Below are 13,835 nucleotides of genomic sequence, written 5' to 3' on the forward strand. Positions count from 1 at the left end.
CACTTAATTAACAGATGAGTTTTATTCTTATGAACTACATTTTATCTTTCAAATTCATTGTTTTCAAAATAAAACTATACTGCTGGTCCTTGATATAAATCTGCTTTTCATATGTTTTACCAATATTGTGTTTGACTTTGTTGCACTTCAGAAATAGAGAAACCAAATCAGAATAATATAAATAACAATGATGACTATTTCCTGGATACTTTCTATGTTGAAACCTTTACATATACTTGTCTGTTTATCGTGTTCACAACTGCAATATAGGTATTATTTTTATCTTTATTTTATAGATGAGGCACCAGAATCTCAAGATAAAATGGCTTTTCCCTCTTTTTTTTAATGGCTTTTCTTTTTTTTTATTTTATAGCTACAAATATGTAGACTACCAACCCTATAGTTCAAGTAGAAAATAATAATAGTACTACATATTTGTAGAATCATTTAGATTACCAGTATATAATATAAACATTTCAATGAAACTGCATGCTCTACTGATTTAATGTGGAATTGTGAAAGAATTACCCAAACATGACTCTGTTAGACTGTAGGATTAATTGGCTATGACTCATATCTTTATTTCCATCTGTAGTTGAATCAGAGTGATTCTATATAAACAGCAGTGGTATTTTGCATATGTTGAAGCTGTTAAAAATTACTACAAGTCTTTTTGGTCTCTTTTCTTAATTTTTCAAAGGAAAGAAAATGGATCCCAGTGATGTTAAAAAAATGTGCTGACTTCAGAGGATAGCACTGGGGCTACAGCTTGTGGAGAGGGGTGCATTGGATTAGAGCACATGGGAGAAATGCACTGGCCCACCAAGCCCCAAGGGCAATGTTCCTGCTCAGAGCAGACAATGCACAGGGAGGACCGTAGGGCTGGCCCCACCATGGGACACGGTATCCCTCACTGAACCGTGGCACTGCAAGGGGACAGCACTGGAGACACAGTGAGGGAATAGTGCACTGTCTGACCCCATCACGCTGGGGCGAGACACTGAGGATAAGCAGCAGAGCAGTAGAGGGAGCAGAGTCATGAAATCCCCAGGGAATACTAAAAATAGACTTTGGAGACAGAGTGTGGCACCCCATTAGACTAGACTGGAAAACATGCATAAAGGCCAACAAACAGACCTTGACCTATTTATAGATTTTTCCATTTTTGTCAATGGCTTTCTTTTTGTTATTCTTTTATTTTGTTTTTTGCTGTTGTTATTGTTTTGTTGATTTTATTTGGCTTTGCCTGTTTCTTGCACTTATTAATGTATCTGCATATCTATCTAGATAAGATAGGCAGGATAAATAATTCAGAGATGAAAAGAACGAGACCAATGGTTCGGGGGGATACAGGAGAAGGGGATGTGGGAGAAAGGAAGAGGTTGGGGGGACCAACCCAGGGACAAGAGAACAACAAGTGAACTAAAATCAGTGGAAGGAAGGTCATAGGATACTTAGTAGAGCTTAATCAAGGACAGTGTAGCAACGAGGAATCACTAAACCTGAATGAAGGCCAAACACAATGGTGGGACACGAGGAAAGTAAAAAAAAATAGAGGAAAGAATCAGGAGGCAAAGGATATTTATAGAGGTCTAAATAATGCATGTACAAATGTAAATATATATATATATATATATATAACCCAATAGGGGAATAGAACTATGTACTCATATCTGTATGCTAAGAATTAAGGTGGCAGATAGACATTGGGCCTCTAACCAAGTACTCCCTCAACACACAAACACTGTTCTAACAATCTGGCATTCTGTGATGCTAACCTTCCTGACATGATTGCTGAAGACAAAATGGGTACATATGCAAATGTGGTGAAGAAAGCTGATGGTGCTTGGCTATCATAAGACATAGTATCTGGGGTCTTAAAGTCTTGAAGATAAACAAGCGCCCATCTAGCTGAGAAGCAACAAAGCCCACATGGAAGAAGCACACCAGCCTGTGTGATCACGAGATGTTGATGTGATCAGGTATCAGGCATCTAAGACCCAAAATAAAACCATACCCAAGGTGAATGGGGGGGCGGGAGGCAGGGAATGGAGACCCAATGCCCATCTGTAAACAATTGGACATCTCCTCCCAAAGGGGTCACAGGGAAGATGTGAACTAGTTAGAGTGCAATATAGCACTGATGAAACACACAACTTTCCTCTAGTTCTTTGGTGCTTCCTTCCCCCCACTATCAAGACCACAATTCTACCTTAAAAATGGGATTAGATCAGAACATGCACACTGCTACAGATAAGAGCCCACAACACAGGAAATCCAGGATAGATAAACCTCTCAGGAGCGATAATGGGGAGAAAGAAGGAACTAATCACAATGATTGACATATTAAACATCCCCCCACCATGAACAACTGAAACATGGGTAAAGGGAGACAGTGGACAGTGTAAGATATGAAAATTATAATAATTTATTAATTATCAAGGGTTGATGAGGGAGAGAGGAAAAAATGAGCTGATACCAAGGGCTCAAGTAGAAAGAAAATGTTTTGAAAATGATAATGGCAACATATGTACAAATGTGCTTGACAATAGATTTATGGATTGTTATAAGAGCTGTAAGAGCCCCAAATAAAATTATTAAAAAACAAAACAAAGCTGAATGTTGACTTCCAAGTTTTGCTTTGTAAAGTAGCTTTTAAAAATTAAAAAATATCCTTCCCAAGATAATATAAATTCTATGACTTATTTCACTTAGCATAGTGATTTCAAGAAAAACTGCCTATTTTTTTTATCTTAAGAAAAATACACTGGAAGATAATTTTGTTCCCTTTAGAGACTTGCAGTGTGTGTTTGCTTTTCAAAGCTAAAGTGAAGCAAGCTCAATTCTAACCATATTGGATCACTATGTGAACTTAAGTATTTTTCCGAATTCTTGAGTCTGCCAAAGAATAAAGAGAAGGGGGTGGGGGGAGGGGGGAGGCTTATAATGAATAGGCAATATAAGTGGGACATGTTGGTATTACTGGGGGTTTTATGTTTATATCTCTTTCCTAAGGAGAGAAGGGAGATATTAGAGACCTGGACAGTGCATTGCGAAACAAGGAAATTGACCTCACCAAAAAAGAGCTTGAAGAACTAACAAGAAAACTTCCAGTTGAAGGTGACTCATTTTAGATATAAATATTTTGAAAGAGAATTCAGTTTTGAGTTCTGTGTGAGTTTATGAGACCTGGTAGCTTAGTGGGTTATGAGTTGAGCTGTTTACCTCAAGGTCAGTAGTTCAAAACCGCCAGTTGCTGTGAGGAAGAAAGATGAGGCTCCTATAAAAAGTTATTGTCTCTGAAACCCACAGATGCAGTTTTATCCTTTCCTACAGGGTCACTATGAGTTAAAATTGGCTTGAGTTTGGTTGGCTATATAATAAAAACCTTGAAAATTCTCAGAAAAAAAATTCAGTCCCACAGTGTGAACAAATCCAGCACTCATTTTTTGAATCCATACAGAATATAAAACATTTGATGAGAATGCTTCCAAGAACCTCTCTCATATCTGTAAATGTTCAGGAAGTAAAATAAAAATATAGGATAGGAAAAGACTGGAATTAAGTCAATGTATATTCTTTCCATATCTCCCTTCATCCCTTTAATTTGACCCAACCCCACAGTGCTATGTAACCTTCTCTGTGGCCTCCAGTAAGTTGCTCTCTGTCAAATGCATTATTTATTATCCAGTCTGGGTTTTTAAAATATCTTACCTGCTTTTTATATTGGTAATGATTTTTACCTTGGAGAGAAGGGTGTAGGGTGGATAGTGGGGCTTAAGGGCAAGGTAGCAGCGAGGAATTACTAAACCCGAATGAAGGCCAAACATGATGGTGGGACAAGAGAAAAGTAAAAGTAAATAGAGGAAAGAACCAGGTGGCAACAGACATTTATAGAGGTCTAAATACAAGCATGTACAAATGTAAATATATATATAAAACGAGAGGGGAATAGAACTATGTACTCATATCTATATGTTAAGAATTAAGGTGGCAGATGGACATTGGGCCTCTAACCAAGTACTCCCTCAACACAAGAACACTTTGTTCTAACAATCCAGCATTCTGTGATGCTCACCTTTCCGACATGATCTCTGAAGACAAAATGGGTGCATAAGTAAATGTGGTGAAGAAAGCTGATGGTGCCCAGCTATCGAAAGACATAGTGTCAAAAAAAAAAGGAAAGACATAGTGTCTGGGGTCTTAAAGGCTTGAAGATAAACAAGCGGCCCATCTAGCTGAGAAGCAACAAAGCCCACATGGCAGAAGCACACCAGCCTGAGTGATCATGAGGTGTCAATGGGGTCAGGTACCAGGCATCTAAGACCCAGAACAAAATCATACCAAAGGTGAATTAAGGGGGGTGGGGGGCATGGAGTGGAGACCTAATACCCATCTGTAGACAATTGGACATCCCCCTACAGAGGGTCACAGGGAAGAGATGAGCCAGTTAAGGTGCAATATCGCATGATGAAGCACACAACTTTCCTCTAGTTCTTTGGTGCTTTCTTCCTCCCACTATCATGACCTCAATTCTACCTTACAAATCAGATTAGACCAGAACATGCACACTGCTACAGATAAGAGCCTGCAACACAGGGAATCCAGGATAGATAAACCCCACCAGGGCCAACAAGGACAGTAGAGATACCAGGAGGATTAGGGGAAGGTGGAGGGAGAAAGGGGGGTCAATTACAAGGATTAACCTATAACCCCCTCTCGGGGGGATGAACAATGGAAAAGTGGGTGAGGGGTGATGGAGTATGATATAAAAATAATCTATAACTTATCAAGGGTTCGTGAGGGAGGGCAGGTGGGGGAAGAAGGGGAAAGAAATGAGCTGATATTAGGGGCTCAAGTGGGAAGAGAATGCTTTGAAAATGATGATGGCAGCATATGTGCAAATGTGCTTGACACACAGGATGAATGTATGGATTGTGATAAGAGTTGTAAGAGCCCCCAATTAAAATATTTTATAAAAATTAATTAATTAAACAAAACAAAAAAAACCCTCTATTGTGGGCTTCTGCGCTATTCTGCCCTCCTGAATCTTCTAATTCTGCTAGGATTTCCATTTTATATACTCTTTGCTTTATTTCACCCAAATCCCGGGGTTTTTCTATCACATACATACCATTGACTTTCAGATCTGTTTCCTGGACTTTAGATGCTATATCCAAATGCCTGTTAGACAATTTAGGCTTATTTACAGGAGGCCTAGTTTTTTCAACAGAGTTAAAAAACCAGAATGATTTCCCTGCTTATAAATAGCCTCTTAGACTTCTGTGTTCTCTTATTTCTGCTTCCATTATCCATTTAGTCACCTAAACTAAACATATGGGGTTCATTCATGGTTTCTGCCTTTCCATATGTACTACTACTTTACAAAGGAAACAATACTCTCTATATTGTCTGATCTCTTTCAATAAACATTATGGTAGTGTTATGTTCTGAGGTTTACCCATAATATTATATGTAGAAATAGTTTGTTAATTTCTATCATGATGTATTTTAAAGACCTGGCATTTTATAAAATTAAAATATATATAATGCCTGCTAAAATATAATGTATGCTTAATTAACTAGACTATAAAGTAGAAAGGCAATAAAAAAGGAAGATACTCAATGAAATAGATTGACATAGTGGTTGCAATAATGGGTTCAAACATAAGAGCAATTGTGAGGATGGTGCAGGACTGGGCAGTGTTTCCCTGTGTTGAACACAGAATCTCTGAGTTCGAACTGACTTGACAGCCCTTAACTACAACAACATGCTACAATCAAGCAGAAGTCTCTGGACAATCTGTTTTGGTATATGCATAGTTTCTAATTAATCTAACATAACCTGAATACCTTGCTGTGAAGTATTCTATTGTAAATATATACTGTAAGATACAAGGGTGCTTCAAAAGTTTATTGAAAAATAGAATTAAATGAGAATGGAATTTTTCCAATAGTGGTTACACACTGGGCTGATAACTGTAGGGCCAGCAGCTTGAGACTAGCCATTCCTTAGGAGAAAGATGAGGCTTTCTGCCCCTATAAAGAATTAAAGTCTTGAAAACCCACAGGGCAGTTCTATTCTGTCCTATAGGGTGACTAGGAGTTGATTCTGATTCAATGGCAGTGAGTTTGTTTGTTTCATTCGATCATCAAAGTATATTTCCAGGCTAGAATGGTTACAAATAATATTCCTGAGAGCATTCCTCCCCATGTCTTTTAATGAGCATGTGGATATATATACCTAGAAATGGAATTGTTCTTGTTATAAGATAGCATGCTTTATTAGATGTTGTCAACAAGTTTTCCACAGTTTTTGTAACATTTTACATTTCAACTGTGTATGAATATTCTATCTGCTTCATAGCATTGCTAATATTTGGCGCTATCTTTTATAATTTTTCTTCCTGCCAGTCTAATATATATTTCCATAATTAATATTTATATTTATGGGATTTACATTTTATTTAAAAAACATATTCTTGATATCTTAGTTTTATATTAATTTTGGCTGGGAAAATAATAAAATCTAGGTCCAATTAGCAAAATTTGAGGAAAGAAACAGAGAAGCTAGTATAATATTGGAACACAGTGGGCAACCCCATTTGGTGTATCATATATTAATGTTAAAAACAGTTGAATTTTCACTACTATATTCATCCTGAGTGTCTTCTGAACTCTCTTTCAACATATTTTGTTTTGTGGGTTTATCTTCAAGAATGGATGCAAACAAACATTAATTTTAGTCCACTAATGATTTTCTTTAAATAGTTTCATGTTCTTGATCTCTTTAATTTATGCACTGGCATTAATACATACTGTATATACTTGTGTATAAGCTGAGATTTTCAGCACATTTTAAAGCAGTTTTTGTGGTAAAACTAGGTACCTTGACTGATATTCAGGTCGGTTTAGACTTGAGTATATACAGTATTATATTTTGACTGGTAGCATAGTGGGTTACTTGGTGGCCGCTAAACACAATGTTGGGGGTTCAACCCCACCAGCCAATCTTCAGGAAGATAAGGCGTCCTGCTCCTATGAAGATTTATAGTCTTGGAAATCTATGTTGTTGTTAGATGCCAGCTAGTTGGTTATGACCTTCAAAGTATTCCTAGACCCTTTGTTGCAGCCAGAGTATCAATCCATCTTATTGATAGCCTACTTTTTGATTGACCTTTCACTCTACTAAGTATGTGCCTTTTCCACATACTATTCTCTCCTGACAATATGCCCAAAGTATGTAAGACAATGTCTTACATGGGGGCAGTTCTGTTCTGTCCAATAGGTTCACTATTAGTTGGAATCGACTCAATGACAGTGAATTTTTTAGTTTAGATGTTGACCACTATCTTAAGTTCATTGTGTATTTTGCTTTTGTAGGATTGAAAGTCGACGTTCATGACCTTGACACAATCCTTGGAACAAAGGCCAGCAAACTCACAATTGAGGAAATAGATGATATAATCCCTAATCTTCCAGTTGATTGTGAGTGATGTATCTATTTTATCATCAGAGAAAGAGTGAATGTGGAAAGATGAATCAAGAAATGAACAGAAATGAGCAGAAAATAAGAAAAATATGACTGTATATAGTAATAAATAATTGTTAATCATTGCTATAAATGTAGAGTAGTAATTAGTCACCAGCCATTCCAAAGTGAGCATAGTGACTGGAAAGAATGAGGGCAAGTATATTAATTAAAGATACGAGATGAGAACTCTGGTGTTCTCTTTTGTTTTTATCACTCCTGCGAGTAGAAGTTTTGTGTGTCTCGAGAAAATATCCAGAGAAACATGTATGACATTTTCAGTAGTATTTGAGTAATGCTATATGACAAAATGTTTTTTATTCCATCTTCTTAACACAGAATCCATTTTGCTAACAGAATGACTCTCAGAAAGGCAGAAATAATAACAAATTGAAAAATTACTGAAATAAAATAGGGAGAGCATTGGACTTTGCCAGGAGTTTATTTCACAGTGTAAAAATATTTCATATTTTTATTCTGAAACTGTATTTTTTTCTGGATATGTTTTTCAGTTTTGAAAATAATTTTATTGGCACATAATCCACTTATCACACAATTCAGAAACTCAATCATTTCAATTAGAATTGTACAATCATTACCATAATCAATCAATTTTAGAACATTTTCTTCTTTTTTGTACTCATTGTTATTAACTCCCCATTTCCCCTCAGCTCCCCCTTCCATATCTTCAAGAAACCATTAATCCAGCTATCATCTCTATATTTACCTGGATTTTATATATAGAAAAACATACAAAACCAAACAACCAAAAACTAACAATAATACCAGAGAAAAAGCCCAATTGGAAAGAAAGTAGAAAATAATAAAAACTAGAACAAATGAAAAATGGGTCCAAAAGGAGATCAAATGATAAGGTGTAAAATTTTAACCTAACTACATTGCCACAATCTACTTTCCAATGCAGTCTGCATGATATTCACATCCCTGGTCTGTGGTCAGAGGGAGGCTTAATCCGTGTGTGTTTCCTTTTCACTTTGTTTTTAACTGAAACAACTTTTAAATGGGTCATAAGGGATAACAAATGATAAGATATTGAATTTTAACCCAATTATATCTACCATAATTGCCTTTCAATGCTCTGTGCCTGATAACAGGGCTATTCACCTTCCTTGACTATGGTCAGCTGGACTTCACCAAAGGCTTAGTCTATGATACTTTTGTTTTTGTTATTGTTTTGTTTTAATCATTTTATTGGGGTCTCTTACAACAATCTTTTTTTTTAGCTAATGGTAAAGTTGATGCCAGTATCTTAATAGATGAAGTAAAAGCTGTTACAGGTGAGCAATACAATGTACCTAAGAACCTAATTATTTCCATTAAACTATAATTGAGTGATAGGTCCATATTATGATTGTAGGGGCTTTAAAAATCTATTATACTCTCTCTTTTTAAAGATGAAGTGTTCATGTGTAAATGCTTAGAGTTAGCTTTGTTTATTGACATTGTAAGCAATTAAACTTCAATGTGCTCATTATCTGGAATTGTTTAGTTCAGCACAGTGAATGGTAAAGGAAAATTTTGTTAAAGTTAGATGTAATCTCAAAGTGAAAGAAGTACCTGCAGATAAAGTTATTTAGATCTGCAGTCCATATCCTCCTAATGTATTATAAGTTATATACTTATAATTGTGTGCTCTGTTGCCTTGCCAATCACTCAGTATTATGTTAGAGCTAAGGAGAAAGTTTTTCTTTTATTTTTTTGAGGCTCAATGTTCTGTTTGGTAGGTCAAATTGTTGGTTATCCCACAGTTAGATTATAACGGTCAGCTGCATAGAGTATTTTTAAATTATTGTGTAAAATCATGACTTATTTATAATACTCCACAATCTCACATTTATTCCTTTGAAGGACGAGAGGTTGATGTCAATGATATGGAAAAAGTTCTGGGAAACATGAGGATAGAATTTACAGATAAGGAACAGAGGGAGTTGAACAATCTTCCAGCTGATGGTGAGCATTTCAAAGACAAAGTACTTACTACATGCCATGCCCTTGTAAAGGATCTCCTTGTACATGTATTTGTGAGAACTTCTAGAATTGTATTTGCTATGAAAGTAAAAAAGAAATGTTACCACAAGCAGTTTGTATAAGACATTACTGTTTCATCTTAAGAAGTCCCAAGTGTGTCATCTCATCTTCGGTTTGGGAATTGATTGACTATTTACTCAGAATTCCTACTAGCACATGTGAGACATACTAGTTATTATTTAATCCACTGAGAAGTCCAAGGTTTGAAATGAGAATTAAGGGAAAAGAAAGGGATGGGAAAATATTACAATAGTTATAAGTAAGAAACTAAAACAGAACTAGAGGAGAGACTAATACAGCATGCTGAAGTGCCAGTAATAGTTGCCTTACATGTCACTAATCAAAGGATTGTCTTCATTAAGAATTTTCTCCATATCATATATTACATATATTTTTTAATTGTCAAGAGTAGATTTATTACTTTTAGGGAAAAGTAAATTATATATTGTGAAATCATGTTTATTGTACTACTTTAATGAATCTTCATAACACTTCAGGGAGACTTGATTTTTATCTTAGAACTTATGGAAAGGTCTGTCAGAATAGGCTGGTGGATGAGTAAAAGATATAGGCATTAAATTTTGATTCTTGGCACCTTAAAATATTCTGGTGGAATATTTAGTCCTTTTTCAATCTATTTGTACTTTTGAAGATAATCTCATTTGTTGGGTTTTAGGGGGTAAGTTTCATAATTTATTAAAATTTCTAACAAAAATAGTTTAGGTCTAGTTTAAAGAGTATTTAGTGGGCAAAATTAAGTAGTTGCTAAGAAAATTTACTTGAGAGAGAAAAATTTCTCTGGATATAGAATCAATAGAGATATCCTGCTTATTGGATGACCAAACCTCACCACCATCGAGTTGATTCTGACTCACAACGACCCGATAGGACAAATTAGAACTGCCCCTGTGATGTTAAAGACTGATTCTTTTTTTTTTAACAGTTTTATTAGCATTTCATGCACATCATAGAAGTCAATAATTCAATCATATCAATAATTGATTGAATATGGTTGTCACCGTACTCAAGTCTCTAACATTTTCTTCTTCCTTTTAATCATTGTTACTAATGTAATTATTATTATTATTATTTTTAATTGTGGCAAAAATATACACACTAGAACATTTTCCAGTTCCACAACTTCTATTTGTATTTCATTGTCATTGATTATACTCTTTGTGTTGTACAACCCTTTTGATATCCTTTTCCAAATTATTCTACCACCATTACATAAACACAACGCCTCTGCAACAACTCTTTCCCTTTCACCTATGGTAACCATTGGTTAAGTTTGGTTTCCTTCTTACTCGTCATTTTCTTGATAGTATTTACATATCATACACTTCCATGGTTAAATCGCTTTTAAAGTGAGTTGCATTTACATAATCACCATCAGTTCTAGTATTCCCTCCCTGCTCCCTAAGACTGATTCTTTATGGGAGTAGAAGATGTATTAAATCTGCATTCCCAATGTTGTATTTTCTTAAACAATTTATGCATCTCAGGGAAGGGGGGTGTAGAAAGGGGGAATTGATCACAGGGAGCTACATATAACCTCCTCTCTGGGGGATGGGCAGCAGAGGGGTAGGTGAAGGGAGACGCCGGGCAGTGTAATATAAGATATAATAATAATTGATAAATTATCAAGGGTGCATGGGGGAGGGGGGAGGAGGAAGGGAGGGGGAGGGGAAAAAAGGAAAAGGAGCTGATTCCGGGAACCCAAGAAGAAAGCGAATTTTGGGAATGATGAGGGCAACAAATGTATAGATGTGCTTTACACAATTGATCTATGTATTGTGATGAATTGTATGAGCCTCAATAAATTGATTAAAAAACAAAAAAGAAGCCATGACAGCACAGTGGCGCAGCGGCTGAAGCATTGGGCTGCTAACCGGAAAGGGCCACAGTTGGAACCCACTGGCAGTTCCTGTTAACAACAATGTGGCAGGGTGTGTCTATAAAGATTTACAGTCTTGGAAACTCTATGAGGCAGTTATACTCGGCCTTATAGGGTTGCTCTGAATCCAAACGGACTGAGCAGCAATGGGAATTGTTTGTTTGGGGTTTCTTTGGTTTATCATGCACATTATTATCTGCCCCTTTAAATCAAAATCGAAAGCTTCAGCCCATGATAAACTAAGTGAGTTTTAAAAAATTAATAAAAGATTCATTTAAAAAAAACAACATGGGTTCTGGAATCAGACTTAGGACCCCTGATGGCTGCATGGTGGTTAGGTGTTAGACTGCTAACCACAAGGTCAGAAGTTTGAAACCACCAGTCGCTCCTCAGGAGAAAGACGGGACTTTCTACTCCCATAAAGAGTTACAGTCTCAGAAACTCACGGGGGTGGGGTGGGGGGGCAGTTATACCCTGTCCTATAGTGTTACCACGAGTTGACATCAACTCGATGGCAGTGAATTTGTTTTGTTTTGGCTTGGTTGGAATCAGACTGTCTGAGTATGTCCTCAAAATTACTAGCTGAGCAAATAGCTTAACTTTTTAAAAGCTTATTTACCCCAACTTTAAGATGCAAATAAATTTGTGAGAATTAAATAAATGATTTGGATCCTAAAAACAAAAACAAAAAAACAATTTATAAATCTCTTTGAAAACTTTTTATTGTATGGTCTGGTCAAGAAAAGACATTTTATACTAATTCTGTTGAACATCTTTTTTTAAATACTTTTTTTTCTCTTCCTCCCTTCCCTTCACACTCATGACCCCTTGATAAATTATTATTATTTTCATATCGTACACTGACCATTGTCTCCCTTCACCCATGTTTCTGTTGTTCAACCCCCTGGGGGAAAGGCGTGAATCATTGCAATTGGTTCTCCCTTCCTCCCCTCCTCCCCCCACCTTCCCCTTCCCCTCCTGGTATCACTATTCCCATTTCTGTTTCTGAGGGGTTTATCTGACATGGATTCTGTGTGTCCTGAGCTCTTATCTGTACCACTGTACGTGCTCTGGTCTAGCCAGAACTGAAAAGCAGGATGGGAGTCATGATCGTGGGGGGTGCGGAAGCTTTAAAGAACTAGAAGAAAATTGTGTGTTTCATCAGTGTTATACTGTGCCCTGGTTGACTCATCCTTTCCTTGTGACCCTTCTGTGAGGGGATGTCCTATTGCCTACAGATGGGTTTTGGGTCTCTGCTTTGACCTTCCGCATTCTCAACAATATGTTTTTTGTTGTTGTTGTTTGTTTGCGGTCTTCTGGTGCCTATTACCTGATTCCATCAACATCTCATGATCGCACAGGCTGGTGTGCTGTTTCCATGTCGGCTTGTTGCTTCTCTGCTAGATGTCTGCTTGTTTAACTTCAGCCTTTAAGATCCCAGATGCTATATCTTTTGATAGCCAGGCACCATCAGCTTTCTCCACCACTTTTGCTTATGCACCCATTTTGTTTTCAGCAATCTGTCATGTCGGGAGGGTGAGCATCACAGAATGTCAGGTTGTTAGAACAAAGTGTTCTTGCATGGAGGGAGGGCTTGAGCAGAGGCCCAAATTCTGTCCAGTTCCTCATGTGTTGTCATGCAAATTTATATACATAGGCTAATACCTCTACTTTTATGAATTAATATATCTACATAAGTGCACACCTAGGTTTACACCTCTATTTATAGCTTTACTTCCTAGATTTTTTTCTCTGTTTATTTTTCCTTTCCTCCTGCTCCACCATCATGCTCACCCTTCTTCTGCCTCTTAGTAATTCCTCTCAGCTAGATTGCTGTTGCTCCAACACCACTGGGATCTCTACTTGAACATCTTTTAAACATTTGAACAAAATTTATTTAACATGATCATTGTGCTATGACTGAGAGTCATAATATATAAGAATGAATAGATTTCATCACATTTGAGAATCACTAAATTAGGGTGAGGGTTGATAGATGATTTATCTTAAACTTTGGATTCTTTCTTGTTATTGTATTTCATAGAAAAGGGACTTTATGATCTGAAACAAAGCCTACAATTAATATTGAGCATTTAATATAGCATTGAACCACTCAGGGGATCTTGGGATTATGAACCAATTGAAAGAATTCTCTAAAATTGCTTATCTGATAGAAGATACCTCTAAATAGATAATGCTATCTTAAAACCCCTATTCTATCAGTAACTTCTTTCCCTGTGAATCTTAAGCATTGCTGAGGTTGAGGGGCCAGAGAAGTCAGGGAAATGGAAGTGGAACTAGGATGACAGATTTAACTGAAGTGAAGGATTAGCACTTATTCAGCAGGACAAACTGGGA

This window comes from Echinops telfairi, unplaced genomic scaffold, assembly GCF_000313985.2.
Source record: "Echinops telfairi isolate 266 unplaced genomic scaffold, ASM31398v2 ScPeMD7_7458;HRSCAF=8496, whole genome shotgun sequence".
Lineage (NCBI taxonomy): Eukaryota > Metazoa > Chordata > Mammalia > Afrosoricida > Tenrecidae > Echinops > Echinops telfairi.